General features: G+C 38.0%; 1 protein-coding gene across 4 annotated transcripts in view; it reads left to right on the top strand.

Moving 5' to 3' along the window:
* Positions 1–17,358, top strand: part of LOC108156597 — a 37,723-nt gene that overhangs the window by 9,490 nt on the left and 10,875 nt on the right. Inside the window, exons 2-3 of one of the 4 annotated variants that reach the window (XM_033388788.1) lie at positions 9,653–9,939; positions 10,428–10,536. The exons of 1 other annotated variant lie outside the window; for it this stretch is intronic. The gene's annotated coding sequence lies outside the window, so the exon portion shown is untranslated. The remainder of the gene's footprint in view (positions 1–9,652; positions 9,940–10,427; positions 10,537–17,358) is intronic. 2 more of the 4 variants (XM_033388789.1, XM_017288139.2) reach the window with 2 other exon arrangements.

Genomic DNA, 17,358 nt, shown 5'->3' with positions numbered 1-17,358 from the left:
ATCTCCAGCTTTACTTTTAATCGAAATTACATATTAATAACCGTCAAGAAATCGACATTTTCAGTCATAACGGTCTGTGGTTAATTCCGATTGCGGCTGCAGAGGGAGATAAATACACATACGCCATGAGGTCCTTACTCTCCTTGACAGAATGCCAGCGCAAGCGATACGTCAGCAGCACAAAATCCAAGAGGAGAAAATTTTATTTTTCGTTGGTATTATCTCGACGGGCTCAATAGAATTGATTAATAAAAATCATGAAATTACATTTATCCATGTGCGCCATTGAGGCTGCGTAGAACTCTTGAATTTTGGAATCGATTGTATTTCCAGAACTTAAATTAAATTATATCTTACGGAATTATTAGAAAAATTTAATTTAATCCGCTTTCTTTGTTTAAAAAACCGAATTATCTGTAACTAGAACTCATTTTCACACGCAACATAATTCCACGCATCCCAGACGTATTCATTGTTTTTTTTTCGAGAATTTTCGTGTCTGACCCTTTATTTGGTAATTACTGTTACTGCCCTTTTCCATGGCTCATGGCCTAGCAACGAACGCTTTTATAGAGGTTCGTAGCCCCGCCATAAAGTTAACCTACTTTGTCTGGCAGGGCAGCGTACAGAGCTTTATATATGTGTCTTTATGTATGGGGTCAAGTCCACGTGGCGTACAAGCAATAACTTTAATTAAATATTAAGTATCAGGGGGTGAACACCATATGTATATGCAAGAGAGGTAAGGCAGGATAAAATATGGATTTTAATTGAATTTTCCCAAAGTGCTCTCCTCGTAGGCAAGTGAAATACACTTTGTTCAACAGCAGAAAAATGCTTTAACAAATTACTCCAGTCTTATTCAATGACTTAAATGGAATTTTGCTCGCTGAAAAGTCCGATGAATGAAATAATTCAACAGATTGTTTTTCTTTTGTAACATTTTACGTTATCTTTTAGGTTTTTAAGTTATCAGAATTTCGTAGTACCTTTGGATGAAAATAACTTAGCGATTGTTTACTCAAACAATAAAAGTTTGCCGGGGCGGGTGAAATTCTACAAAAGTTTAGTACAGCATATCTTTGAATGGGCTCAGTGTTACGCCTGCCTTTAGTCAACCCACCTGCGAAAGTTTAAACAATCTGTTTGTGGGGCATAGGCCTGGCATATTTGGTGTAAAATATATATGCTGGTGCGCACCCGGATGTCAGCCACTGCCACATTGACCTCAGTGGCCACGTTCTGTGTCCGCAATGGGCCAGAGGCTGTGGTCATATTTCAGCAGCGCGACATGTTGGTGTTGTTCAGGCTCTAAATTCTCACCGGGAACCACAAAACAATGCAATTAAACCCTCGGTTCACTGCGAGTTACGTGCTAATTGCTTTGCCAAATGTTTGGCCAATAATAAGAATCGATTCTGGATGAAAACTGAATTTGATTGCAGGTGCCATAGGTCCATGTGGTGCGGGAAATTTCCAATAGTTTGGCTATCAATTTTGTGATGGGAAAAATTTTGACGTGACTGTATAACTATTTTAAGCTGTGCAGCAGGATGTGAAAAAACTTCATATGAGAATTGTGAAAACGAGACATATAGAAAGCAGTCTACATTTTATCGAATGTTAAGCAGAAAGCTTTAATCTACAATCTGCTGCTTCCCACTGACTTGGCAGACTTGGTTCAATCATCCTGCGACCAGTATCGACCTGCACATGCCATAAAAAATGCAGTATTAGAGCTATTAAGTTGGCTATAAAAAGTAAAAAAAGTCTGCCGGTGAGAAGTGGAAACCTTAGAAAACTCATATGAAGGATTTGCCATTGAAGGCCCCTGTAACATGTATAATTTTGCTGTACAAGAAAATCCTTTGAGAAAGTCATATAAAACAAAAAGAAGAAAGTTGCTTGCTTTGTCAAAATATTTAGCACGGAAATAGCATCCCCAACAAGAGCAGCCATCGCAGAAGAGGATTCGTGATGTGGTGTGATAATTAAGTTCCCACAAAAAGAGTAACGAAACTTTTGTAATCAAGTTGCGGATGCAATGCGCCAAGCGAAAGTAATCGATGGTGGGGCATGGTAGCAAGAACGGTAAAGCGGAGAGTGTTTCTGCATGCCTCGCCGAATAACAATCTAATTGTAGCTTTTTGCACACAACAAAGTTATTTTCTATACAAACCAATTTCATGAAACGAGAGCTGTAAGAAAATTGTATTTCGACTTGCATGCAGCAGAGACTTAGCTTGATTAAATCCCCAAATTTACCTTCACCTTACACTAAAACCATTTTTAACATCCAAATACGAATACCTTTTTTCCTGTACCTTTTGTTACATTTTCCAACTTACGGAACCAGCTGTTTCATTGTGGGACCAAAGTAAATATTTATCTGCCGTATTTTAAATTAGGGATTTCGGCAGCAGGTTTACGGTTGCCACAACTCACGGACAGGACCCCCAACTTTGTTTCGGCTTCATTTGGGGCCTGTCAGTCTGAAAAAGCCTTTGTTGACTGTACGTTCTTCGGCTTTAATTAATTTTAAGATGAAAATGCAGATTTTTTTCTGTTGATATTATTGTTTGCTGACAGGTAAAACAATCTTTTATCGAAGTGTGTACCTTTTCCCCTAATACCTCGCTTAACTCTTCTAAGAGGTTAGGCAGGTTAGGAATTTAACTGAAAAAATACAGTAAAATCTGATTTAATAAATTTAAGAATCAATTTTATCCATATCTTTCAATAATTCATAATCCATAATTGTATGGGATAAATCGTTCTATCTGGTAACTGTGATTATAATCGTATAGATAAATAATTAAAAACTCATCTTTCATCGTCTATGACATATCTTTCTGTATACACTATGTTGTCTTGATAATCTTTATTTCCCCATGTGTTTAGAAACTTTCAATTATATAAACTCTGAAATTGGTTTAGTCTGCGTTGAAGTTTATGGCCCAAACGATTGGGATTGGGGAATTTCGAAATGGACCGAAAATAAAAAGAGCGTGAGCGTGGTAGATAAAGGTGGTAGCGAGAAATTTAGATTCTTTGTATGATGTATGATGATGTTGATCTTGTCTTGATATATAAAATAATACACATTCGATTAGTCATTACACAGTGTATGCAGCAACAGCCGACTGAAAGCAGAAAACAAGAGAAGTGTCCAGTTCTGTGACCCTTTAACTAGAACTGATTTCATTAGTCTTGTTGCCTGGCCAAACCATTTTAAGTTCATTAAAATGTAGTGCACACTACTCTTTAATAAGTAGGTTATACAATAATATAAAAATAAACTTTAACAATATTAAACCATGTTTGCAGAACCTAATTATAGGTATATAAACTAATTGGAATCAGCAAGGATTTCTGTGAATTCTCGAGCTTACGAATCTTGTAAATTGATTGTTAAGTGATACCACTTAGTCAAAAAGAGATATTGTATTGATTGTGTGGATATCCGATTACGTAAAAAATGCTGCCCTGTTTAAAAGCACGAAGTTCCGGCAAATCAGTTGAAAAAATCCCATGGCAATTTGAATGTCGATTTCCCGTCCAACTCTTTGCAGAGGAAACAAGCAATTTCCCGATGTGCGGGAAAGTGCTTCAACGGACTGCGTTAGTGGTTGTTTTGGGTGTTGCCTATTGGTTTTGTTGCTACGCACAATTACGCGGGCAAAAGGCGCATCAAAGCAGCGTGGATGAGGGAATTGCAATAGAGGAAAACTGACAAACAGACAAGTGGGACGTGGCCCGATACACAGACTGATAGACAGGCACAACCTCCACTGCGTGCACTCCAATTTCCGCTGGGGAATGGGTCGGCAGTTGAGTACTTTAAAGTCTTGATACGAATTTCGGTCACTGTCAAACGGTATTGCTGAAACCCCTTGGCGTACTGCACTTCACTCTATGTAGTCAATCAAATGTACGTAGCAACTTTAGTAAATGCATTGCAAAATGTATTATATCCTTTGAAACACACTCTTTCTCCCCAAATCGAATTGACTTGCTTTCTGTCTCCAAATTGCATTCATTCCCATCTTAAAGATCCTAAGCCTTTCCATTTTGTCCATTTCCCTAAACTTTTAGAGTAATAGTGAGATCTTGATTTTCAATTTGTAGGGTATTTTTTCAGAAGCATTGAATAAGTTTTAATAAAATAATATTTATCTTTTAATTACCTGTCCCCCGCCATTCATGGCGCACTAGCTATGTTTTTAATTGCGATAAGCTCACTAAAATATGTCAATTATTCAAACAGCACTAGGGGGAAGGGCGAGAGTTACCCAACTGCTTCTTCACCAGAGACTCTTGTTCTGTCGTTAGTGTCAAAAACTGCTAACCTTCCTTCTGAAGTACTCCTTGAACATGTTTCCAACAGGCATCGGCCATAAATATGTCGATGTCGCTCTGGAATTGCGTGTGTGTTGGCATCCTAATTACATTTTATTGCCGAATCGGTAATGGAACTCCCACTGACGATTACAATGTTTATGCCAGAGCATAAGAGCATAAACGCAAAAGTTTTTGCCAGATCTGTTTTCATGCTTAATCTTTAATCTTCTTACGAAAAAAGCTACAGTCGCAAGGTACAAAAATAAAAAATACACCTATTTCTAAAAGACTTAAGATACGTATTTTTAAGAGATTAGAGGCTCTATTTCGATTTCCCGAATGGAAAACTTAAGTCACTTGAAGAAAGAAGAAACACGATGGTATAATATATATAGAAACCCGCATATGATTCTTTTTCTCAGGCGGGAAGAATGATTGACATAGAGAAATGTGCGATTATTTATTTTCTTCAGAAAAAGACATCATCTGCATTCGACGCCACACAGCCAAAGCAGCAGCAGCCTCGAATATATATCTCATATTTCCTTCCACACCTCTGGCAGGCTGCTTGTGTTAAATATGATGATGATTGTGATGGCAGCGAAAGTAGTTTGTTCTATTGTCACCATCCACTTGACATATTCCGTGCTTGCTTTTTCCCCGTCGCGTCGACGGAGGCATTTGTCTGTGTCCCTATCAGCACTGACATATGTCACACCAGTCCTCCACTCCAGTCCTGAATGACTGGGAAATAACCAGCTCGAATTCCCCATTTCACACGTCGAGCCTCGAAAAGAACCGTGGAACTTGTATAAAAGTGTGGTCATGACACGAGTGGGAAATATTCTTCACATACCTCGTATTAAGATGCACCTTTCTGGTTATGAATTGAAGAATTTGTAAAACTTTCTGAATACAATTTCTGGCTTATAATTTACACATGGCAGTGTGTAACTCCAACCGTGCTTCCCGTGCAGCTGAATGCGTTCTAAGGGACACCATAGTTGTCGTATTTAATGAAAATAATGAAATGTGCATAAAAGCACGGAAAGAAAGAAATAATTAAAAGCATAATAAAGAATAAAAGAAGACCACAAGGCAAAAGGCAGCCAACATTAGCATATATGAATCGACAATGAGAGGAGGGACTGTGGCAGAAGGGGAACCCGGTAGAGACCCTCCATGAGGCCAAGGCAGTTTCAAATTCCTGGCGTTTGTATGCTCCACATTACGTATACGCAGTGTGCACACAGACAAATTACCAACAGTCACGTATTCAACCCCCATTTCTTTGTGTGCAGCTATATGTGTGTGTGTTGCATGTATGTAATAAAAGCCATTTTAATAATTGTTGGAGCATTTCTCTGGTACTAAAGTCCTCCCTCTTTGGATTCGGTCAGCTGGAATACGGGTATTGCCCCAGTCAGTGGTAATAAAAAGAGTGCTTTTCATAAAGTTCTGCAACTCTGGGGTACATGAATTTTCCTCCATCAGACCGGAATGATTTTTAAACTCAACAGTTGCATGTGAAAATAAATGAATTATATTCTGTTTTGAAGGATTTTTGGCGGAATTCGATATTGAGCTTCTAAAAATTCTTAAGTTTCAAGTTTTTTTAACATGTTTTACTAACCATAATCATTATTGAATTCCATCAAAGATGCTAACAAAATTGTTTATTAACCTCTTTGAATTTTAATTTGTGTTTCAATAATTTTACCCACAGTAGTACTGAACACAGACATAAATGAAAACTTTTGCTATTTAATTCCCAATGATAAGAGTCCAAAAAGAGTGTCTGCAGCAGAATATTAAGATTTAAAAATTTCAATTTTGAAAATAATGCGCATAAGCAGGTGTTTAGTACCCAGATTAGGAGGCCGACACCAAATGTTAATGTGGCTTTTTTGTCGGGCGTGTTGAGCCAGATGTGTGGCTGTTAAAACAAAGTTTGCCTCTTGTCACCTGAGATAGACACAACGGAAGGACGACAGACTGCGGGTAGCCTCTTTTCTGCTGGCTTCATTTTCATGTTACAAATATTAAAATGTCGTGGAAATCCTTTACACACGTTTCCCGGAAGCTTATGCGACAAGTGTTGTGGAGAGATTAGAGCTCTGGATTCTTTGCGGCTGAGTGGCTCATCACATGTTAATCCTTTTTCAAGGCTTTATCATATTACCTATGGTATTATGTGGTTTAATTAAAAATAGGCAAAAGTGGGTACTAATTATGTTACCCCTTCAGAGCATCTCACATCTCTCTTAAATTGTTTATTGGCTTATTCTGACAACGAGGACATATTTCCACCACATCATCGACAATGCTACAAATGAATAAATTGTATAAAACTATAATTTTCAACTGCGGTTGCCAAAGGGAATTTTCATTTAATTTTTGTGACTCTGCGTGACAGGAAGCGAAGAATAAGCTGGTTTTAATGAAAACAACCAGGATCTGGTGATTGGCCTTCTATTCAAGTTACGGCTTCTGCTGTTGCTGGTCAGTTATATAACCCACCGGTGTGGGTATGTGTTCCATGGCATTTTGAATAAGCCATCGTTAAAATAAAAACAACAAAATTCTGTTTTTAATCTGTGCTGGTCACTTCATCCTGTGTCACATCGCCTGTCCGGTGCACACACGAAACCAAACTTTACGTCTATGGAAATGGCATATTGCTGACTAGGATATTTGAGACACACATTTGACGAACATTTCATTTACGAAAGCCAGACTATTTTAAAAATACAGAAATATAACAGAACTTTAAGACTTTACTTTAACGTATTCATTAAGTGGCACTTACGTTTTCTCCAGTCTTTTGACTGTGTCTGCAGGCAGTAAGCCAATTATTCTTTCGTCCTTATGAAATGATCTGGTGGCTTAAAACAAATTAAAGCAGAATATTTCCCATAAGGCGCATATACTCGTGAGTAACTTTCCTCATATGCTCTGGACCATTCGGTACCATTCATGAATAGTTCTAGGGGGTTATGGAATAACATTTTCGCCAGATGTTTTTCTTATTAATTTCTTGTTTTCCATTAATAATGAAAATGCTTGGGAGATGGTTAGCGTTAATGTTTAGATTTAATGTTATTTATGATCCATAAATGATTGGTAGAAATCAGAGTGCGTTATTTAATTAATAAAAGCACTTCCAGTTTATTCCAATGTTTTTCCACGTCACTGCCCTATTTCCTTTTGCTAGAAAACACTTCCCACTAAATTTTTATTCTGAATTCTGAAAAAGGAATAATGCAGAAGTGGGCGAAGTAAAAACAAACAGTAGCCACTAAAATCATGAAAAAAAAAACAAAACACTGTAGATAATTAAAACTCAAATTGATGATTGTATTCCATTGATTCATTAAATATTTATTCATATGTATGTTTACATTCATCAGTACAGAATTCTTAAAACAATTTGAAGCTAAAAAAAGAGGTGACATAGATCTTAAGGGAGTCTTCGATGCCCCATCGCCATTTGGTTTAAATTAAATTGGATTAGATTGGGTTACTATTAAGGATATATTTAGTAATACAAAATTAAAGAAGTATTGCAAATCACTTTTGATACCCTTGAGCTAGCGATATCGTCCGCACTCAGAAATCGATACAAACCAGATGAGTGCGCAACTGGTTCTCAGTTTGCTTTAAGATTGTGAATCTTTTTGGCTGTCTGGCATACCAAGTGTTTGAAAATGTCCTCCAGCAATTGTCCTGTTAGCAGCCAATAAGGCGTATCTCGAGCAAACAAAAAGAACCTTTGTTATGTCTCATTATGCCAGGAATGGTCCCAAGTACAGTCTGTCTGGGACTTTTATTACGCTTCATGATTGTGGCAACATCTGGCAAACGGCCACCACACAATGTAGCTGTAATTGTGGCGGAAATGGATGGATGGAAGAGGAATGGAAAAATGGATTCGTGCCAGCTGGCAGAGTACAAATAGTTGTAGCCGCAGTTCACCGTCATAACGACGAACCATTTTAATATTTAAAATATCGTTTACTATTCGGAATAATTGCTGAATAATTTAGCGGGCGAGGATAATAATGGAAGGGATATGCCTGAAATATCCTTTCCGTCTGTCTTGCATATAAATATACGAAGCTGAAAAATTCCTTAGAGGGATATAATTAAATTATTCCTATGTACGGTGTCAATAGACTCCTTTCTGGATTCTGGAAATGTGGAAAAAGGTATATTCAGGGCGGCATTAGTTGTACGAGGGAAAAAAGCATTGGGAACATCGCAATAAACTGTCAGAAGCTATAAGAAAAGAGAATAAATAAATTCAGATTTAAAAAGCGGTAACTAATTTGGACATCGCACAATATAGGCCATAATTTAAGATTTTCTCAGAAGGCATTTTTCACTAGCTCTGCCTTTGGCATATTTAAAAGCTAATCTTCGGCTCTAAATTCTACTTACAATACAAGTTAAAAGTTACAATAGCGGGGGTACATCCAATCATCAGAAATCTCAACCTTTCTGTCAAATTATTTATTGAGAGGGTCTCAAGGAAACACAATTTTTTGTGTGGTTGAACAGAAAGGTTTTTATATTCAATCTGACACTGATGAATGATGGTGATTTCTCACCTTAGAAGCAACAGTCACAAACCAATGAGGTGGAAACACGAGTTTCCTATTGATGCTTGCTGGTTAAATAAGTTGGATAATTCTGTAAAAGGTACAAATCCTTAAAAAGGCGAATGAATGGAGGTGAGCAGCCTTTGATTTCTTATATTTCAGAGTTAACTTGAATTTAGGGGTCTGGTTTTTGCAATCAATCATCTAAATTCAACACAATAGAAGTGGAATAGTTAACAACCTAATGAATGCCTTAAATGAATGCATGAAGGCAGCAGGTGTCTTTTTATGTACAATGCAGAATCATTTCATGAGCATATTGTGCGTAATTCATATTCTTCTGAATTCCTTAACTTTAAAGTGATTGTAGCTTGTACATAGCTGTTCGGGTACAGTGAGCACATCAAATGTATTTTCCACCATGTAAACAGCAAAAGTTAAAAATAGGAGGAAACAGAAAAAAATCAAAGCCAAACAATGCACGAAAAGTAAAAATAAAAACTCTGCACTCAATTAAGTTCCATAGTGTAATCAAAAGTTGACCGTATTGCACAAATTATTGAGATCATTTTTGGAAACCAACAGTTGATTATCGACAGTCATTTTGCCACGAGTATCCACATTAATATGCATTTATAATTTGAATTTCCCTAATATTTATAAATTGTATATACTATTAAAACTAAAACTTGGGTTTCCTTTACTTTCAGGTATAAACAGCAACACTTTGGACTTCGTTTCATACCTCTGGCACCATTGGCGTGTTAAATTTGTTTTCATTTTCACGGCTTTTCCTGCGCAGACTCCCACCGCGTGCGTCGCAGTTAGCAGAGCTGCCTCTGCCATAGTCTCTGCCCCAACTGAAATCAGTCGACAGCCCGATGAGACTTCAGTCATTATGCGGCTTTCATGAGCAACGCAACGGAGAGGCACAGCACGGAACAGAACAATACGCCACGTGGCTGAACTACGTAAAGAGCTGCGTAAGGCGACACGTGTATGTGGAACAAAATATAAAATTCTATTCGGAAAAAAATAAAATTAAAAAAGGCACTGCATTGAAATTGTAGGAATCCGAAAGTAAATGAACGGAGACTAAAAAGATAAATTGTGTTCCCTAGCACTTTTACTCTCGCTTGTTCCATAAATTTAAGTTAAAGCACCTTTACACAGTCATTCATATATACCATTCATTCACACATTCATACAGAGAGCAGAGCTCCTAGCGCCTTTTATTTTTACCGACCTTTTTACTATCCAAGGAGCGAGGCGCTTTAGGCCTTTCACCCACAATTACTCGCGTGTGCTATATTTTAACGAAAAAAAATCGACCCGCTCCGCAATGAACATACGAGTAATAACCTATGATGGAAAATTCAAATGAAAATCGTAAAGTAAAACGAAGTCGAGTGGCTCCTCTATAATACAAATCTTTTTTATATTCCCATTAACTTCCTTGTGATGTGAATTACTATCAAAATCAAGTGAATTCTAAAATCCGAAAATACGTAAATGTATAAGAAAAACAGCTGCAACGGAGATTTGAGCGTTTTAATCAATTATAGAATTTAGTTAAAATAAATTAAAAATTACAGTGAGTATTTGCGTAAACACGTGCACGGCACGTGTACTCAATGAATATTATATAAATACCTCAATAGTTTGCTAAGATAACAGCCATATGTTCAAACAGATGATTATATGGAATTTATACAACTTCACTCAATTATTTCCAATGGCTTCCTAAGACTCAAAAGTTACCCAAACTAACCAAAAAAATTGATGCTAGTGAGACCGTGTGGGGGGAGGTAACAAATATAATATATAAATATAAAATATTTGTATATTACCCCAAACTCTATTTCAAACTTTAATGAGTATTGTTGTTTTATACAGAGCGTTAGCTAAAGTTATATAGAGCGAACTTATATACCAGAAATAACAATAAAAGGGTAATAAAAAACAAAAATAAAACAATACCGAAACGGAGGGAAAACAACAAAAGAACCTGTAACCTGGCAACATTTGTGTTACCAGAAAAACTGAGGGGGGAGCCACATAAACGCCATAATAATATGGATAAACGCGATGAAACGGTAGGCAGAGAGAGAACACAAGCCGCCAGAAATCCCATGTGGAACCTGAATGGAGAACCACTCGCAAATGTCGTGCGTTAGAGGTGCATCAGGACATGTTTAGTATGAGGTGCCACCATATTACGTATACGCAGTGTGAGCGAAAATTACCAACAGTCACGTAGCATAGCGAACCCCAAGTCCACTTTTAGTACACACGCGTGACCCTAAAGTATTCGTGTGTGTGAGGCTTAGCCACCATCATAATAATTGTTGGGGGCACTTTTCCGACCAAGACTGACCAAGGTCCCGCCCCATCCATTTCGGCAGTCGACAGGAATAATTACATACACATTTGGCTGTCATATAAAGCCAATTTGCTGAAATGCTGAACTGGGATGACAGCCAGACAACATTTGGCACATTTCTCTCCTCTCCCACAGTTCATTCGAAAAGAAAGAGCTCTTGTTTTTGTTTCGAATCAGATTTGCATTATATACAATTGCTGTCATGCTGTCAATAGATTCAAGCTCTCAGATCTATTTGCATATCGTTAGATGGAATATTTGTAAACTTTATTCAAATAAAGGTTACATCAATAAGGTTATGTTCATAAATTACAGCAAATCCTCTCTATGTTCATACCAGCAATTAAAAAAAAATATGTAGTCTTTATATATACTTAAGGTGTTGCTTATTTAATTGATATATTGCTGACATCTAGGTGCCACCACAAACCACCTTTTCTTTTGTTTTACCTCTTTCAATCGCCTTCAGGACCCGCAGGAATCAGATTCGAAAAATTCTACAGATAGATGTCAAGTAAGTGGTGACAGCCGCACCAGAAACACCTTTGGCGTTCATCAGCATTAAAATCGAGAACAGAATCCAAAGAACGAAGACGGAAACACGCTGATTTCCACAATAGTTTCAACGTGTCTGCCACTTTTTCAGCTTAACATATGCGCTTCGGGGCAGAGAGAGATAAAGGAGGGCAGGGCTCAAGAAATGGCTGGAATCCTGCTTGGGGACCAGCTGCTGCCGCCTGTCTCTATCCATAATGATGATGTTGCTTGTTCACGAAGAAGAAGAAAGGAGTCTGACATAAGGACGACTCATGTACCATGCAACCCACATCCAGACACCCATTTCTCAGTGTCAAGACAGCTCGAAGGAATGCATGAATCGTTTGTTGCTCCATGCAACTGTCATTGCGTCAGTCTGTCATTCTGTCAGTACGTTAGCCATCCTCCATGGGCCATGCTTTGAAATTTATGTTCCGCATCCTGTGTGTATGTGTGTGTGTTTCTGCAATGTCATCCAACTGGAGACTTAAATTTGAGAAAGTTATCTTTTCGTTTGACTTATCTACGGTGCCAGATGCAGGATAAGTAACTCAAGCTACTATGCTGGCGGCCAATACATAAAATACAATGCTTAAAAGCATTTTCTATGGAAAATCCCTATACCGCAGGTGTTCTCCGTTTCCATTGGAACCAATCTGCCTTATTTATTGGTCGCCACAATTAAAAAACTGATACTCTAAATGGAAAACCACAAAAACTGTTCAGCCATCCGGTCCTATTCCCCTCACACAAAAAACGTCACCTTCGAAGGATAATGGACTGACTAGACCAAGAAACCTTTTAACATTTGAACAGCCGAAAAAATTGAAAAACAATTTGCCAGAGCTTTGCCACTCGCTCCCTCTGGCAAGGAATTGGTTGAGGATCTTAAAAAGGATTTCCATGCTGAATGTTTGAGTTTGTTTCTCGACAGCAATTGGATTTTCATGTTTTCCACCTTCTTTGCGCTGCTCAGGTGGAAAATTGACATCATTGATCGGTGTCAGATTGAATATGAAATCCTTACGGAACTGTCACACACTCGTATCGAATTGAATTGTTTGAGGAGTTTGGTAGGTGTTGAGCCCTTAAACTTTTGTGTGCATATTTCTATCGATTCTACATTCCCAATGACAAAAGAGACAGACAGAAAAGCAGGCGAATTCAACAGGTTGAAACTTGTCTTTAAAACATATATTTTTGCACTTCTCCATCTTTTAATAATAATAATAATAAGAACTGAAGCTTATAGCCCAATAAAATTTTCCTGTAAATGGGAGCATATATTTCGAAGTATAATTAGATAAAGTGAAAGCTAAAGGCAAATATATGTATGAAAATTTTTAAAGAAATACGGGTGTTTCGCAATGAAATTTGTATCTGTCTCTGTTTTCTGAGCGGTTCTAAGATCCAAGGAAAACTTTTTGCCAAATGCCGTCGGCGAAGTGGTAAACTTGTTTCGAAATGGCAAAGAAAAACTCATGCATATCATTTTCTTGTCGTATATTTTATTGTCTTTATGCACCCTCCTCCCTTAACACAATTCAAGTTTTCCTTTTGCTCGTAATGAAATTTGAATTTTGCTAACCCGCAAAAACAATAACAATCAGTGGTTGAGGAATGCGGTGTTTTTTTTTTATTTTTTTGTATGCTGCGGAAGTAAATTATAATTTTGACTTTCTTGGCCGGAAAATTTATGGCCTTTCCTTTTCCCTTTTTGCCATGGTGTGGCTCTTTCCCACACGTCGTGTATACACAACAAACGCGAGTTTCCCGTTTGATGGAACAGTTTGCATAGAATGCGGTACCTTAAGTTCCTAGCATTGACTACTCCGTAATTTACATATTTTATGACGTCCTGCAGCGATTTCGTTGTGTCCTGTGGTGGCCTGGCTTAGCACTATAAGACCTCTCCTGTTGCTGCCTTCTGGCAATATCCTCTCCTCTCAGGACATGCGTTGGGGCTTTCACATGCAAATCACTTGAGCTATAAAGATTCCTCAGGCCTGAAAATATTCCTTCTGTTAATGTTGTCACTTTTTCAGGCGGCTCTGGTCTTCTGATATGATATTCCATGCACTGTTAAATGACTTTTTTAGAGTCGTACCTCTTGGTCGATCCTATACTGCTTTAAGACAGTGGCCTTATATGCCCTGATGATTTCTAAATGGATAAAAAATATAACCCATTCTAGACAAAATTTACATTCAAGAGAACAAAATTCAGGAAATTACATACTTGAAGGTATTTTATTTTGTGGCTACTTTGAAATGCAAAACATGTATATACTTCAACACTCGTATAAAACTTAGGTTTTCGTCTTTTAACCCCTTCCTTGTAGGGTCATGTAAGAGTCCAGGCCCCAGTCTTGACATTCGAGTTTATTGTCTGCAAATTTCTAGCCATTACTCAAAGACTTTGATAGAACCCAACACACACTGGCCAAGATTTGTAATAAATATATGAGCGGACATCAAGCAGAGGAATGTCAACTGCTGGACTCTGTCAGACATCTGCACTGCCTTTATTAATGATACCTTGACATGGTCTGAATGGATCCCAGAGACAAAGCATATGGTACTCCGTTTGTCAAACAGCTAAGAAGTTTCCCTTAACTTTATGAAGAAGCATTTGTTCCCATTAGGGAGAGCTCATTTTCTGCAAGGGGAGATCAAAGATCATCTAGTTAGATACACAAATATAATCTTTTGATTGCTGTCGATTTACATTTCAGCTTCACTTTTCTTTTTTCTTTTCTCATACTCGTTTTTTCCTCTCTGCCTTTTCGGATTTCTCTTCGTCCCTTTTCTTTTTTCTTACTTTGTTTGCTTTAGTAATCGTTTCTGGCATTCTGGCTTTCTGTCTCACTTCCCCATTCATTTCTCTCCCCTGTAACTTGGCTCTCCGGCGTCCAATTCAATAAAAATGGAGTACGTGTTGCTTGGGCTAATCGATGTTGGCTTGGGCTTTGTTTTTCCCCAGTTTGACCCACAAAAAAGTTACTTTTCATCAGGGAAATGGACCACGGCCAAGCCTTTACTGGGGCATTTGGTGAACATATAAGACAAAAGGAAAACAATGCAGGTTTTTTAATTAAATCGCAAGGGACTGTATACCATATAAGGCGAGATCTTAAGTTGAATAGTATAATATATATATTATATCTGATGGAAGCTGGATTATTTGTTTCTTCAGAGATAGACAAAAATGTGCCCAGACCCCATAGCACTTGGATTTCTAGTATAAATTGCAAGTTTATTAGTATTTACTACAAATCGAAGCAGAAAATGTAATATATTTCAGAAAGGAAATTTCAACAGTTTGCCGAAGAATTGCTGCCAGGACATAGAACATGGTGTCATTTGTTGGTATAATCTAACGCCTTTTTGGCAAATTCGCCACATTTCTCGGGGAAGAACAAACATAAGCATGAAAGTGAGGCTAAAGTTTTCCTCGGTTGCCAACCGCCCATCCTGCCCATTCTGTTATGTCAACAAAAGAAAAAGTGTCAAAGCAAACAGAGAAACAGAAATGGGAAATGGGAAAACCGACTATGTTGCACTGTAAGACTAATGACGTGCAAAATGGGTTGTGTTTTTTTCATTCACGCCTCAATATAAAGGTGCTTCATATGGTTGACTTTTGAGTAACGTTTAACCCTTCCCATCCTGAAATTTCTTCATTGATGCCATTAATAAGTCGTAAACTTGTTTGCACTTTATTTAATCAATTAATCAGAATTATCCTGTACTTAAACTTAATTTAAAGTCAACTGCTAGACCACTTCAAAGAGACCACAAAGCAGCTGTTTGTCTGGTCAGCTCATTAATTTTACTCAACCCAAAGTGAATACGGGAGACAGATGCTTGGGAAAATAATAATAAAATCGCCTTTGAAAACTACATTACACCCACCAGCACACAGATGATGGGGAAAGTGCCTGGCAAGCAATTTCACAGGACGCTCTATGGGGTCTGGTCTCTTCGACCCTCCTCCTCCTTCCCACGAAACTTTCCCATTTTGCAGCTGATGCTTGTTGTAGTTTTTTGCTGTTTGCTCTGTGTTATGTGTTCTGTGTTCTGTTAGTTTATTTTTCGTTGTTGGATACCAGTTCTCAGGGGAACAGACCCATTTTCCTTTTCGGTCTGGTCTGGCTTTTGTTTAAATTTTTAAACTAGCATAGTAAACTTTCTCCAACCAGCTTCCATCATTCAGCTCTCTCCAAAAGTTTGGCCATTCATTGTTTCGCTGTTGTTTTGTTGGTTTATGGCTTTCGCTGCTATTTTTTTGTTTAGCCACAGTATCGTTTTATTTCGTTGTCTGTTTTCCATCTGCCTTTCCAGAGCAGTTTTCAACTTTTAGCTTTCTGTCCTGGACTTATTTCATGTCTTGTGGCTTAGCTTCCCTTGGAAGGTAGCCTTTACACCCCAATTTGCAGTTAAAGATCGTTTAGTTTGACTCTAATTGGCTGCCACTTTCATTATCTCTTTACCCTCTTCGTTGCCTGGCCATTTGTGAGCACGTTCTGGCCATAAAGCTCAAGTCACTAAGCCAATTTCAGAGTGTTAGTTACACGGGGCAGTGTACCTGTCACTATGAAGAAAGACGGCAATAAAACAAAACTAAGAAAACTCTGTTCTGTTAGCCAATCTTAGGTTCACCTAAGTGGATGTAAAGTCGTCACTTGCTGACAACTTTATTTCCTTCTCTGGCAATTCCTTCAGGTGTTACAAAACAGGGACAATGAATAATGTGAACCTAAATTACCATCATTAATAAGGCGATGAAGAACATGGTACACTTAGCAGCCATTGCAGCGTTTGGATTAAGTCTTTGGCTCTCTATCCTGTAACAAACTCATTTGCCTTTAGGCTACGGAAGTGCCTCATCAGAAATGAAAAATTGCTGAAGATATAGAATTTTTTAGGGAAAATCAAGTACGTCCACCGGAATTAAGTGGCCAGACCTGCCATTATTGAAATGCTGCCAGGTAAATGCCCTTGGTTTTTTCTTTTATTTTTAAATTTCCGGGTTTTTGGAGTTTGCATAAAATGAACAAAGGGTTGATGAAATTTCGCACTACCTCCTCGTAATTTTCTCCGCAGATGAAACGACATCGCCAGAGGCAAGATCTTAAGGAAATGGCAGCGGAAAGACTCAGTTGGCATCATTGCTTTAAAATTTGTGTAGATTGCTTCCGTTGGCGGATGGGTTTTGTGTATGCTCACGCCCTTTAATTTAGGGATATTGCAAACACTTCCTTCTCCTTTCTCACGTAATTTTTCATTCCGCCTTGTGTACTTATGATTTATCGTGGTACTAAAAAGTATTGAAGAAATTACGGACCTTAAAAATAATATTTACAAGTGTAGGAAGGTGGCACAAATGGAAATCCCCCCATTAACATTTCCAGCTAATTCCAACAAAGTGTCGCACAATTATTGAAATCCTTTGTACACTGCTAACTCCTCCAGGCTCCACCTCCTCTCAAGGTCT

Source organism: Drosophila miranda, chromosome 2 (assembly GCF_003369915.1).
Source record: "Drosophila miranda strain MSH22 chromosome 2, D.miranda_PacBio2.1, whole genome shotgun sequence".
NCBI lineage: Eukaryota > Metazoa > Arthropoda > Insecta > Diptera > Drosophilidae > Drosophila > Drosophila miranda.
The sequence above is the reverse complement of the archived record's forward strand: the minus strand, read 5'-3'. Positions and strand labels throughout refer to the sequence as shown.